This window comes from Equus przewalskii, chromosome 7, assembly GCF_037783145.1.
Source record: "Equus przewalskii isolate Varuska chromosome 7, EquPr2, whole genome shotgun sequence".
NCBI classification, from domain to species: Eukaryota; Metazoa; Chordata; class Mammalia; order Perissodactyla; family Equidae; genus Equus; species Equus przewalskii.
The window spans coordinates 75,117,367-75,130,472 of record NC_091837.1 but is presented as its reverse complement, the minus strand read 5'-3'; positions in this window follow the sequence as shown (position 1 = coordinate 75,130,472).

Below are 13,106 nucleotides of genomic sequence, written 5' to 3'. Positions count from 1 at the left end.
TCCGTTGTAGGCCTGCTCCCTTTTCCTTTTCCTTCTTGCCCCTCGGAGGTGAGTGAGCCTTGCTTCTGGTAATTTCTCCACCCCTCTGGTCTCTCCCAGAGATAAAGGAAAGCAGTCCCAGCCTATCTCTGAGCCACACATTCAATGAAGCGACATAATGAGCTGCATTTTGTTGAGGGCTCTCCAGGTCCCCCAAATCTTTCTCAAATGTGATTGTTTATAAAATGTTTGATAAAAATAAATGATGCTTTCAATTTAAACAAAATTTCACACTGTTACTGGTTTTAATAACAGTTTTGACAGATGAGATTTTCATCATCTGTTTTTCCTTTGTGAAGCCTTCTTCAATAAACTAAAAATGCTTTAAACTAACAGATGTGACTATAAAGTAAGGCTTGAGTGTGAGACATCAGGAACTAAGGCTTGTCAAATGCTTCAACATAGAAATTTATTCCTAGTGCAAGCATCTCTTGGGTATCAGGAAAGTCACCAACCTAATGATTGTCGGCTAACTGTGAAGTCTGTTTTAGCAGCAAGATGCCATTTATCCCAAAGCGGGAAGATATCTATGCCTGCTCCTGCCCATTAGCTCTCTGGATCTAGTGATTTCTGCTACGCCAGCTATCAGAAACCTATTGAAAAGTCAACTTGAATTTGTTTGAGCTGATGTTGACGTTTAACAAACTGATTCACAATTCTTTTTTTCATCAGCTCAAAAATGTGAATGTTCAATGATATTCTGTTTACAACAAAGAAGTTATTTTTGCCTGCTTTAAAATATAGATATATTTTTTAACAGACTTGAAGGCTGAAAATTAAGATTGTAGAATTCTAATTTCAAAATAGCTCAGTTGACTACAAAATATAACAGTTTGAAGGTTTGAAGGTTTTTTTTTCTTTTTTCATGGTATCTTTAGATATTTTAAACAGTTATTCTTGCACAGAGAAATGCAACATTGTGAGACAAATTGACAAATCAGTTTAACAACAAAAGGAATCTTGAAGTTTATTTAAATTAAGCTGTGATATTAGGTAAAGAACATTTTTCTTAAACCCTGTCATTTTCCAAATGAAATATCCTCTCACACCAAAAAGTCTGTGTCAAAATTTGTTAACCTGATCTGGGGATTAAAATAAGGGATTAGGGGTGCTGGCCCCGTGGCCGAGTGGTTAAGTTCGCGCGCTCCGCTGCAGGCGGCCCAGTGTTTCGTTAGTTCGAATCCTGGGCGCGGACATGGCACTGCTCATCAGACCACGCTGAGGCAGCGTCCCACATGCCACAACTAGAAGAACCCACAACGAAGAATACACAACTATGTACTGGGGGGCTTTGGGGAGAAAAAGGAAAAAAATAAAATCTTTAAAATAAGGGATTAGGAAATATTGATTTCCATTTCTATCCCTTCTGTTGACATTTTATATATTTTATCAAATCATTTAATGAACAGTTTTACACTTTCCCTTCAAGTGGGCACAGAGCATTTGGCTTCTGTGTGGTGGAGTTAATGAATGGGTCATATGTCACTTATGTCACTAGTCTTCCTCTAGTCCTCATGGGGAAATCTGCTAATGGCCCCACTGTAGGTCCAGGCTTCTCGGTACCTGGGCCAGCTCTGACAGGAGCAAGAACTTGTTCCTCCCTTCCGAAGGGCATCCAAAGGAAGTTTTCTGCCAAAAGAGGTATTCACAGGGATCACGACAATGCAGGGGCTCTGGCAGAGCTAGGAGGAAGGCGCTGTCTTGGACAGACTTTGGCCTGAGACAAGCCACCAGACCTCAAAACAAGGCCCTGCATGAAGGAAGGAAGAGCTGAAAATGAGGAGGGAGGAGAAGACCTGACCCAAATGCCGAGAACATCCCTAAAGAAGGGTAGTCAGGGAGTCCAAGGCCAGGGTGCAAAGGTCACGGCAAGATCAGACTTAGATTGGACAACAGTTGGAACAAAGTGGTATTGGGGTAGACGAAATTAAGAACATAGGGCCTAGCTGTGTTTGCTGAGGAGGAGGTGAGATCAAGCTCCTAGGAGAGAGACTGGGAAGAACCAAGCAGAGCTCCAATTCTTGCTAGAGTCTGGGGTTCTGGAGCCATGTCGTGTTTGTTCCTCTTTGGATCTTCAGCACCCACGTAGCGTCGCCACATAGTGTCTCCACATAACATGGGCATAGTTCCTGCCTCTAAATGAGTGAATAAATGAACCAGAGTGAAAAATTAGTAAATAAATAAATGTGAAAGCCACTTGAAGGTATAAGAACACACAGTTATATCTGGCACTTCAAACAGAAAATTCCCTTACGGCAGAATTCTGTTTTCAGATCATAAAGAGAATAATATGATGACAATGACATGCTTCTCTGTATATGAATACTGAAAGTCTTAAAGTATCACCCCGTGGCTTTACCTTTTATAGATTTTTAGACCATCTTGATGATTTCTTACCTGTCAACTCTACTGGACATGTGTTATGATCAGAAATGGAATTACGAGGAAGATAAATTTAGTGTTAGCCATGGCTATTAAAGGACATGGGTTTTTTTCTTTTTTTTTTTTTTCACCCCAACATATCAGAAACTCACCATCTATCATCTCTCTTTCCAGGTTTCAAAAGAACTTGAATCTACCCTCAGTCTTTCCTTCCCCAGTCACCTCTCAGCTTGGTTCAAATAACCATCCTTTCCTCTTCAAACATCTCTAGTCTCTCCTCTCTCTCTTTGGCTTCTTCTGACTTCTACTTCTAAAAATTTTCACTTTTATTTATTCATCAGTCATCCATACACTCAGTTATTCATTCAAAAAACATTAATTAACCTCTGTGCCAAGTACTATCCTAGGTGTTGAGTATGCAAAGGTGAAAAAGGGATGACCCTTGCCCTCAAGGATATCCCAGAACAGTGGGGAAGGCAAACTCGTACACACAGACGTAACAGGACAGTGTACTCCATACTTTCCTTTTCCCATGTAAGATTTCAATCTAGTTCTAGCTAATGCCACCTTGGAAGGAAGGAGGGGCTTCCTTTTCCTGTTATCAGCACCTTGGGCCCCATCACCCAGGGTTACTGTAAATTAGATGAGGCTTGGGGAGGGTCGTGGGAAACAGGTCACCTAGCTCTAGAGAGACCTACTGAGTGCTGCCCAAAGATGGCCCTCACCAGCTGGCAATGAGAAGGACAGCTGGGTGCTAAGTGGATTTCTGTGTACCTCCCTGGAGTGAGGACAGAGAGTGCCTCCTCTGGAGGAGATCCGTGGTTTCTTCATCTTCTGCTCTCCTTTCTTGTGGGATCTTCTCCCCCTCCTCCACCCTGCCCTTAGGGATCTATAATCTAATCTCTGAACTAGATTAGTCTCTGAAGGCAGAAAAACTTGCTCAACAAGTCTGCATCCAAATCTCTCTGACTTACACTAAGACCAGAGGATTTTCAAATATGTTCAGCTTTTGTTTTGAGTGATTCACTGTCTAGCTGTCTAGTCCTGGGGGGTTGGGGGTGGGGAGGAGGAAGGGTTGCAGTGAGCATGGGCGTGTCCTCAAGATACAAGTAAAGAAATGTACTTATTTCAGGGACAGAAAAACATCTACTAATGTATTAAATATGTTAATATATTAAAATATAATTCCTCTACCTTCTTAATATAAACTGCTGAGTAACATATCGCATTAAATGAGAGAGAGGAATTGGGGCTGAGGGACACAGAGGCTGGGCCTCTGATTCAGCCTGCCAGGAAGACAGAGCCTTAATCTTACCAAAGGTTCTACTTCGACTTCTTTGCATACTTTTACTTCTATGTTTCATTCTTAGCCAACACTTTCTCCTTATCCATCTTTTTCTTAATCCTTGCAACCTGGCTTCCAGTTTCACTGCAGAACTGAAACTAGGCTTTCAAAAGTCACCATTTGCTCTCTACTTGGCAAAGCCAGGGGACATTTCTGAGTCTTCACTTTCCTTTGTGTCTCTGAAGCTCCGGTCACTGTGTCACATGGTCACTAATACCACCTACAACATTTGCTTACCTACTACTAACCAGAAGATTCTGAACAGAGTTTACCTTTGGTGGTTTAGTTGTGAACACAACAGATACTTAGAATGATTTGAACGTGTTTTTGAAAGCTATACTCTCTTCCGCTAGATTATGATATGCCATCCTTGTGGGGGCAGAAAAGATGGAGAAGTTGCCTCCACTGTCTGATAATCACTGGTCTGCAGAAAAAACTCCTGAAGCCTGAAGCTCTGCATTGTAATCCCAGCTCTATTATCTGCTGTTCCATGAAGCCTTGGCTCATTCAGTGGGTTCATTTTTTTAAGACAGAGGTGATCACAGTGATGAGTAATAGATGGATCCTGTGTGGGCAGTGGCCCATAAAGCTGCACTGCGGCACCTGGGCTAGGAGGAGCCTGCACGGCTGTTCCCAGGATGAGGCCACACCAGCCAAGAGTGAACCCACACGGTGCCCCAAGGACCTCAGGAGCTACTGCAACAAAAACTTTCTCGATACAACTATGCACCAGGGGCAAGGGCTGGGACAGAGGACAAAAGGAAAAGCCAGAAGTGAAAAGGTGGGCGCGATGGGGCAGCAGCCTCTACCTAGACTTCAGTCAATTGTTCCATCTACTGTTGACTATGAGAATAGCTGGCAACCACTGAGTGGGAGCTCCTACTGAAAATACCCAAGTTCTAGAAACTTCTGCTTATAGTACAGAGGCATCAGCTTTCAATTCTTTGGTAAACTTGCTTCTACCGTTGCAGAAATAAAATCATACCCAACACTTTTCTCCTTAATTAAACAGACCACTCCTCTGTTCAACACAGCTGGCTCAGTTAAAGCTTTCATTAAGACCCATTTTTACTCGTTAACACATTAGTGTATATAAAACAAAAGAACTTCCCCAAAATCTAAAGCACTTACATATTATTATTGACCAAAAACTCTAATCTCTTTCGCCTTCCATTGCATGTAATTTGATGATTTTTTTTTTTTTTTTTTTTTACTATCATCTTCTTTTCTTTTGTCTCTTGAGCTGTAACAGTGGATATTCTGCAAGGCTAGCTCAGTGCTCAAAGGTTTTCCATCTGCACTCCCCAGAAGAGTCCCCTCACACTCAGGACTATTGTTCTGACCTGGGCACTGATGGCATCCACAGCGCTGGTCATTATTACCCAAATGGTGCTCCAGTCTTGTAGCTCATGACCTTCAGGACAAGCCAAGACATCCTGGCTTCACCAGAGTCTGGGCTCTCATTCAATTCAGTTCTGTAGGAGGAGAAAGGAAAATGAAAGAGCATCAATGAATGGTCTGCCCTGAACCAGAGTCTGTGGTAATGTTTTATAAATGCTAATCTTTACCACAATCCATCTGGCTAGACATCATTATTCCTATTTTTCTTTCTTTTTTTTTTTATGCATGGATCTTTTTTTTTAAAGATTGGCACCAGAGCTAACATCTGTTGCCAATCTTCTTTTTCTTTCTCCCCGAAACCTCTCAGTACATAGTCGTATTTTCTAGTTGTGGGTCCTTCTAGTTGTGCTATGTGGGACGCCACCTCAACGTGGCCTGATGAGCGGTGCCATGTCCGCGCCCAGGATCCGAACCAGCGAAACCCTGGGCTGCCGCAGCGGAGTGTGCAAACTTAACCACTCGGCCATGGGGCCAGCCCCCTTTATCTCTATTTTTCAAGGGACGGTACTGAGGCACAGAAGAACAACATTACCAAAGGTGTCCCAGCTAACAATGTGCAAACAACTGGTGTGGCCAAGTTACTTCCTGTGATCTGTCTGACTCCCACACCCGAGTTTTCCCACCATGTTCGTTCTCTCAAAAGTTGAGCTTACAGTCACTTCATGGTCTCATTCAAGAAAGGGGAGCTATTTCTTTGCATTAAACTCAGAGTCCACATTTTTTGGAGTCTTAAACTATTTTGAAAAACTTGCTGATTGATGTCCGGGACTAATTTGTTGAATTTACTGAATACTTCTTGAGAGCTTACTGAGTACTGGTAGCTGTTATAGGTCCTGGATGGTAAAAACAATCAAGCATATTTCTGGTCATCAAAGAGATTACCATTTCTTTTTCCTGATTCCAGTCTCTCCAACACGTAGCCTGCACCACTGAAATTCCAATTTCACACTAAATAAACTTTTCTTCAGCACCTACTGTGTGCCCTATCCTTGAGCTACTAAAGACATTAAGACACCTCTAACCTCAAGGAACCTACGTTCAAGTCATTCCCTCATATAAAACCATCAATGGCTCCCTGATATCAATGACCTTGAACCCAACCACCTCTGCACAGCACTTACTCCAGCGCTCAATCATCCTTCTCCACTCTAAACTTGTAGACTACGAATGCCATACTGTTTAGTTGTTCTGCTTGTCTCTTATGTCTTAATTTTATCTCTGCAATGATGCTATAATCTACTTAAGAGCAGGGATCACTGCTTACAATCATTCTTTTTGGTCACACACAAGACAAGGGATTACTTCTTTGGCTTTGAACCCAAAGAGTCCTTTCATCTGGTGATGATTTAAAGGACTTTAAAAGACTTGTTGATTGATTTCAAGGATTAAATCCAACACCAGAGAATTCTCCTCCTAGTTAAAAATTCCACTTAGTTCTTTAATACAAAAATCATTGCTCAGATTTATGATAAGAATGGAGTTTTAAAATAGACGTTTGAGTGGAAAGAGGAGAGAGAACATTGTTCATTGTATGACATCTGAAGTTTAATCTTAGCTCTTCTTAATTATCAACTATCATGCTAGTTTTTCTTTTATTCAATTGCATCTGTGATTTTGCCCATCAGGCCAAGACTGTTTCCCCATCGTCTCACTATTTCAGAGAAATGTAAGGCCATTCCTTCTGTAACTTTCTCATAATAACTATTCTCTATGGTCAGTTTACTTAGTTTTTGAATGTGAAAGAAAGGAAACGTCTCACTTTTGGCAAAGCTGTAGAGTAGGGGAGTAGCCACCCCTGCCCCATGGCCAAGCATCAGCCAACAACCTGCCATTAGACAGAGTCAGCTGAAAAGGATCCAGGACAAGACCTTCATCTGTCCACTGAGGCAGCCACGCAGCCACCAATAAGCTTTAGTGGCTATGAGTTCAATCTGTCCTGTAGAATACAGCATCGGATGGGGAGGACAATGGATCTGGCATTAGCAGGGAGAGACAGTATCTACCTTCTAACACATGGTCATGGATGAACTATAGTAATGGAGGATGTAGGAAGAAGTGAAAACAGAATTCCAGAAAGGTAGCTGGCACCAGAGAAGCAGGCCAATAGGTGGGTAGGATCGAGTCCTTGGACTACTGGGTTTAAAGACTTAGGCATATCTTCAGGGCTAAGTGGACTAGAAAATCAGTGAGTCACCAGCCACCAGAGCAGGCCATCCTGACACAGGATTTAAAGTCCAATTAAACAAAACAGGTTCTGCAGTAAGAGTAACTTGGGGCTCCAACAATCCTTAGAGAATGAAATGGGGTTCTTTTGTAGGTGAGATTAAGGGACCTTCAGGACACTTAGAAATTCAGGCAGCCGTGGATTCCAACTTCACTATAGTACTTCTAAGCCGCGATGCAATAATGTGACATCATGAGTTAATTCAAGGCCCCACTCCTACAAGTACATTATAATCTAAGTGGAGCCTTCTGGAGTCTCCAAAAATGATGTTTGGGGTCAAATGCCAACATGGGAGGTAGTTTCAGTTCACACTGGTCCTTCCTACTCAGAAGCCTGATCCAGTATGGAGACCTGCCTGTTCCAAGGTCACGTGCACTTAGCGGATTTTCTTTGCACTGAGGTGGCAGGCAGAATCGGATAGCTCAGGGGCCAGCAAGTTATAGCCCGCCACGTATAGCCCACCACCTATAGGGCAAATCCAGCCCACCACCTGTGTTTTATTAAATAAAGCTTTATTGGAAGAGCCACAGAATTCATTGACATATTAGCTATGACTACTTTGTCACTACACAGCAGAGCTGAGTAGTTGTGACAGAGACTGAATGGCCCACAAAGCCTAAAATATTTACTGTTTGCCCCTTTACAGTTGGTGGATAGCAGAGTTGGACTACCATAGTTCAGTCCCTACCTTCTCTGGTTACTAGGCAGGTGCATTGGCCTGAATGTTTTTGTTGCCCCAAATTCATATATTGAAATCTAACCTAATAACCTAGTGGGTATTAGGGAGTGGGGCCTTTGAAAGGTAATTAGGTCATGAAGGTGGAGCCCTCAGGAATGGGATTAGAGCCCTTATAAAAGTGGCTGAGATGGGGCTGCCCCTGTGGCCGAGTGGTTAAAGTTCTTTGGGCTCCACTTCGGCGGACCAGTTTCATGGGTTCAGATCCCGATTGTGGACCTACTGTGCTCATCAGCCATCCTGTGGAGGTATCTCACATACAAAGTAGAGGAAGACAGGAGCAGAAGTTAACTCAGGGCTAATCTTCCTCAAGCAAAACAAAAAAGAGGAGGATTGGCAACGGATGTTAGCTCAGGGCAAATCTTCCACAGGAAAAAAACAAATTAAAAATAAAAGTGGCTGAGAAAGTTCCCTTGCCCACTACACCACATGAGGTTACAGTCAGAAGTGCTGTCTATGAACCAGAAAGTGGGATCTCACCAGACACTGAATCTACTGGCACCTTGATCTTGAACTTCTTGGCCTCCAGAACTGTGAGATATAAATTTCTCTTGTTTATAAGCCACTCGGTCTATGATATTTTTTTATAGCAGCCCAAACTGATTAAGACAGCAGGAAACTTTGGGAAAATCGCTTTAACTCTGCATGTCTCAAACTTCTCCTCCTTGAAAGAGTGGCAGCAATGTCTCTTCCTCCATCTAGTAGCTACAAAAACCCAGCACAATAACACACGGAATGTGCCCAGTGCAGCGTCTGGCATGTAAATGGTAACTATTTTGCTCTCCATCAGGTAATGGTAGTCTCAGACTTGTATTCAAGTAGAATTTATTTCTAACATAGAGCCTATAAAGTGAATGCATATGCTTGATAAAGGCACCAGTGCAGACACTAGCCAAAACCAGCTCAATCCGGATAAGGCACTTGGTTTAATATTGTCAATATAAAAATTTTTAAGAAGATCACTAATCATTCTTTATTGCTGGGAATCTCTACAATATCTTGTAAATTGCTTTAAACGGGTACTTAAAGTTTTCTGTAGGACTCTGTCAAATGCAGATAAGGGCCGTGAAGGAAAAATTTACATTTCATCAATATTAACAATTTATTAAAACTCACGAAAATGTACATTATTGTGCTTATTTTTTTGATGTTTTATATTACAAACCCTGGGACATACTTTGAAAAAAATTGTTCACGGTTGCAGCTTAAATCTTAAAACATCTCAAATTCTCTCTTCAACTCAGAATGCCATTCATTAAATTCCTTCTTCTAAGGAACCATAAAGGCAGTAATCTAGACCCTGATAAAGGCTTTAAAGTTGTCCCACAGGATACTTGGCGTGGAGAAGGATGGAACATTAGCGTCAAAGAAGCATATTATTTGATTCTCAATTTAATTAATAAACTCTTTCTCTCCCCCACAGGAATGTGCTAAATCTCCAATTCTTATTTGTGTTGAAGCAAAAGATTTAGTTACCTCCCTACCAGAAAAGGGGGAAAAGATCTGAAAAAGGCTTTAAGTATTTAGTAGTTTAAACCTTGCATAAATTGGAGATTAGAATAAAAAATCAGCCCTGGTATTTTTCTATGAAAATGGTGAACAGAAGGAATATATATGCTCAGAGGAATAGCGCTTTATGCCAAACATCAATCAACCCGGCTTTAGAAGCCTATTTATAATACTGTGGGGGGTTCTGGACACTTACACTTCACACTGTGAAGACCAATCCATGACATCAGATAGTGAACAATTGAAGTCTTTGCAAATAATTAAAACTCTGTTTGAAAATGGAGATGTTTTCCACAGCTTTCCTGTGTATGCACGATATCATCGATATTCAAGAGTGTAAATATTGACTAGTTATTGCTGGTAGCCAGAAGGAGCAAAATCCCCTTTGAAATAATAATGTGGAGTGTGTGTATATAACATATACATATGTATGCACACACATATGCATAGAGATGTTAAATATATAGTCATATAGGGAGAGAAAATATAGATTTCACTTTATATGACAGTTGAATAGCTATACTTTAAACAACCCATGTTCACTGCCAGTACAGTTCTAGTGTGAGTGTGTATGTATGTGTGTGTGTGTGTGATATGCAAAGAAGACGCAAAAATATTTCTGAAATTTTTTATCTGTGATTTTTTTCTTAACATGATAATAAGAGATATTATGAAGCATGCCTTTTATCTTTTTAAAAAACTCTCCATTGTTGAAAGTGGGATCTAGAACCATATCACTTTAGAGCTTGCAGGGGCAACACAAATGATCTTGTCTAGTTTTCTTAATATTTTAAGCCCACCTTAAATCCTTTTGGAGGGGAGGCAAAGCACAACTAATACATAAATTAAAATCCTGGAAATGGCTCCTTAATTTGACAGTTTTTCATTTAAGAGACATGGGACTTAAAACATTTTGAGATTGAAAAAATCCCTCAGGATTATTATTTCCGTTTACTCATTTAACAGAGCACTATTTAAAGATATGGACACACACTGGCAGCGAGAAGATAGAGAAGAAACAAAGCCATTGCCCCCTCTCCATAGAGCTTCTTCAGATCCAGAGGGACACACACACGCATGGGTTTTGTAAATCAGAGTGTGGGGCTCTCCGTAAGAAGAGCTCGTTGTGGGGTGCAAACAATAAGTGCAAAAAGAGGTAGAAAAGGGAGCAATCTGTGCCGATGAGAACCATCAGGAGGCAGGTGAGCCTCACCCTAGACATAAGGAACCGTAGACGCTGGACAGCTGGGGTGGAAGAGAAGAGAGTAGAGTGGACTAGCGGAATGGCTCAGCAAAGAGGGAGAGAGAGGACGAGCATGATACGTTAGGGGAATAAAAACCGGAGCGCAGAATGAATTTGAGCTCGTGAACGAGGTTAATTACAACTTGCTATGGTCTTCTCAGTGGACTTCAGTGCTTTGTGACTAAATTCAGAAAGAAGGAGTCCACCAGGAACCGTCAGAAGAGCTGGGATCTTCAGACCCATTTTGGCTTCACAAGATTCCCCTTCAACCAAAATCACATGCAGAAAACTAATGAAACAAAAGCTCTGCATTTACTCACGAGGGGAAAGAAACATGATAATATTGACTCATCTATTACAATGAACGCTGAGTTTGTCTCTTAGCTGATTTGACCAGGTCCCGGCAGGGATTACGTTTCATACATCCTTTATACACTCACCCTGTGGACCGAGAGCAGGACTAACGAAATACATGTTGATAAATTGTTGAAGGACACTGTAACTTATTTATCCATAGACTACATGGAATTTCCCCCATAGCCTTTACAAGTGGCCAGAGCCCACAGAGGTCTGTGTCCTCAAGTGTTAAAAAGGCCGTATAAGAATGTAGGCTGTTATTGCGATAGGAGACACGGTCTAGAATTCAAAGCCCCACTGGTCAAGTTGGTTCATACTAGAGATTTGTGATATCTACAAGCACAAAGACAAGTGTGTGAAAATCATTCAGTCAAAGGAATAACTGGAGACTAACAGAGAGAACTCAGGACAAAAAGTAATCCAATTTAATTCCCAGAATAATCCCATCCCCAAGGCAGCTGCCAAATCCCCACTTCAGATTTTGCTTTGTAAACATGTTCTCTGACAAGGCAAGGATTCCTCCTCCAACTCTTGACAGAAATGACATGAGCTAACAAAGCCAGGTCTACACTCACAAGGTGACATACAGAATCCAGGCCCACAGCCTCAAGACCTTGATCAGAAACATTCTGCCCTTCAGCATGGAAGTGGGCCTTTTAAAAGGAAATAATCCAGATAATTTATTTTTCCTTATGCTTGCGTAGACCTGTTTCCTTGCAATTCCTTTCAGTCGGCCTGAATGCAGGAGAGCACCAGGGGGAGCTCACACATCTTCCTTCTTTTTCTCCCCCTTGTAGAAGGTCGGCTCCTGTATGCCAGAGAAAAGGTGGGTCAAAACAACAACATCTATGAAATGATTCACTAAGGTAAACACAGGTAATTCACCTCGTAAAAATACTCCGGATTCTTTCTGAAGCCTGCGCTACCCTCCTTGTATTGGGCACACCTAAAGTCAGCATTCAGCCAACTCAGCTGGCCTTAAGATGTGGCCTCTTAAAACTCCTGGATCAAAAAGACATAAGGGCATGTCCCTAAGATGCCCCTGCGTCTCCCTAAAAGAAAAGAGAGAGAGAGAGACACAGAGAGAGAGATTGGGTCTGCTTCCTTGTGATTTGAAATGGCATTTTTCAGAACACTCCAATTTTACTCACAGTGGAGGGTAATGGAAGGGATTTAGGTCTTTATTTTTCTACGTCGATCAATGGGATTGATTTTTTTTCTTTTGTATTTCAAAGAGAACTAGTTGCTTCTCTGTCTCTGTCTGTCTTTCCCTCTCTCTCCATCTCTCTCTCTCCAGGATTGAAAACACAAGGCAAGGAGGAGAAACTCAAAATATATAATTAACTTTGCATTATCAATATTAGTGGAGAGAATCAATGGCTCAAAGAATCCTAAAAGGCCAGCTAATCCACATATCTGACTTCCTGATGACGTGTTTGTGACACTGACATTCAGAGTGTGGAGACCCTCACCCTGCGCCAACCGGTGACCCGGGGAGAAAAAACACCCCTGCTCCTGATGCTTCGTTCACGGAGAATGCTCGTCACTGATTGCTTTAAAGAAATGATATATTTCTTATTTTAATTTCAAATCTCCAGATCACTAAATCATAGAGATCCTAGCCCTGAAAATGCTTCATGAGGTCATCAGACCAACTCTCTACTTTAAGGCAGATGACATACAATTGCTTTAAATTTTATTTTTTAGATGAAGTAGTTGAGGTTCAGAGATGAAAATTAAGAGCCTGTGGGTCACGCAGTGAAACGATTTTTGTCCATAAATTAAAAACCCATTGAGCATCCAGTCCCCCATTCCTCCCCCCACCCCCATTCAAGTCTAAACTTTGAACCAACCGCAATCCTAAAGAGGA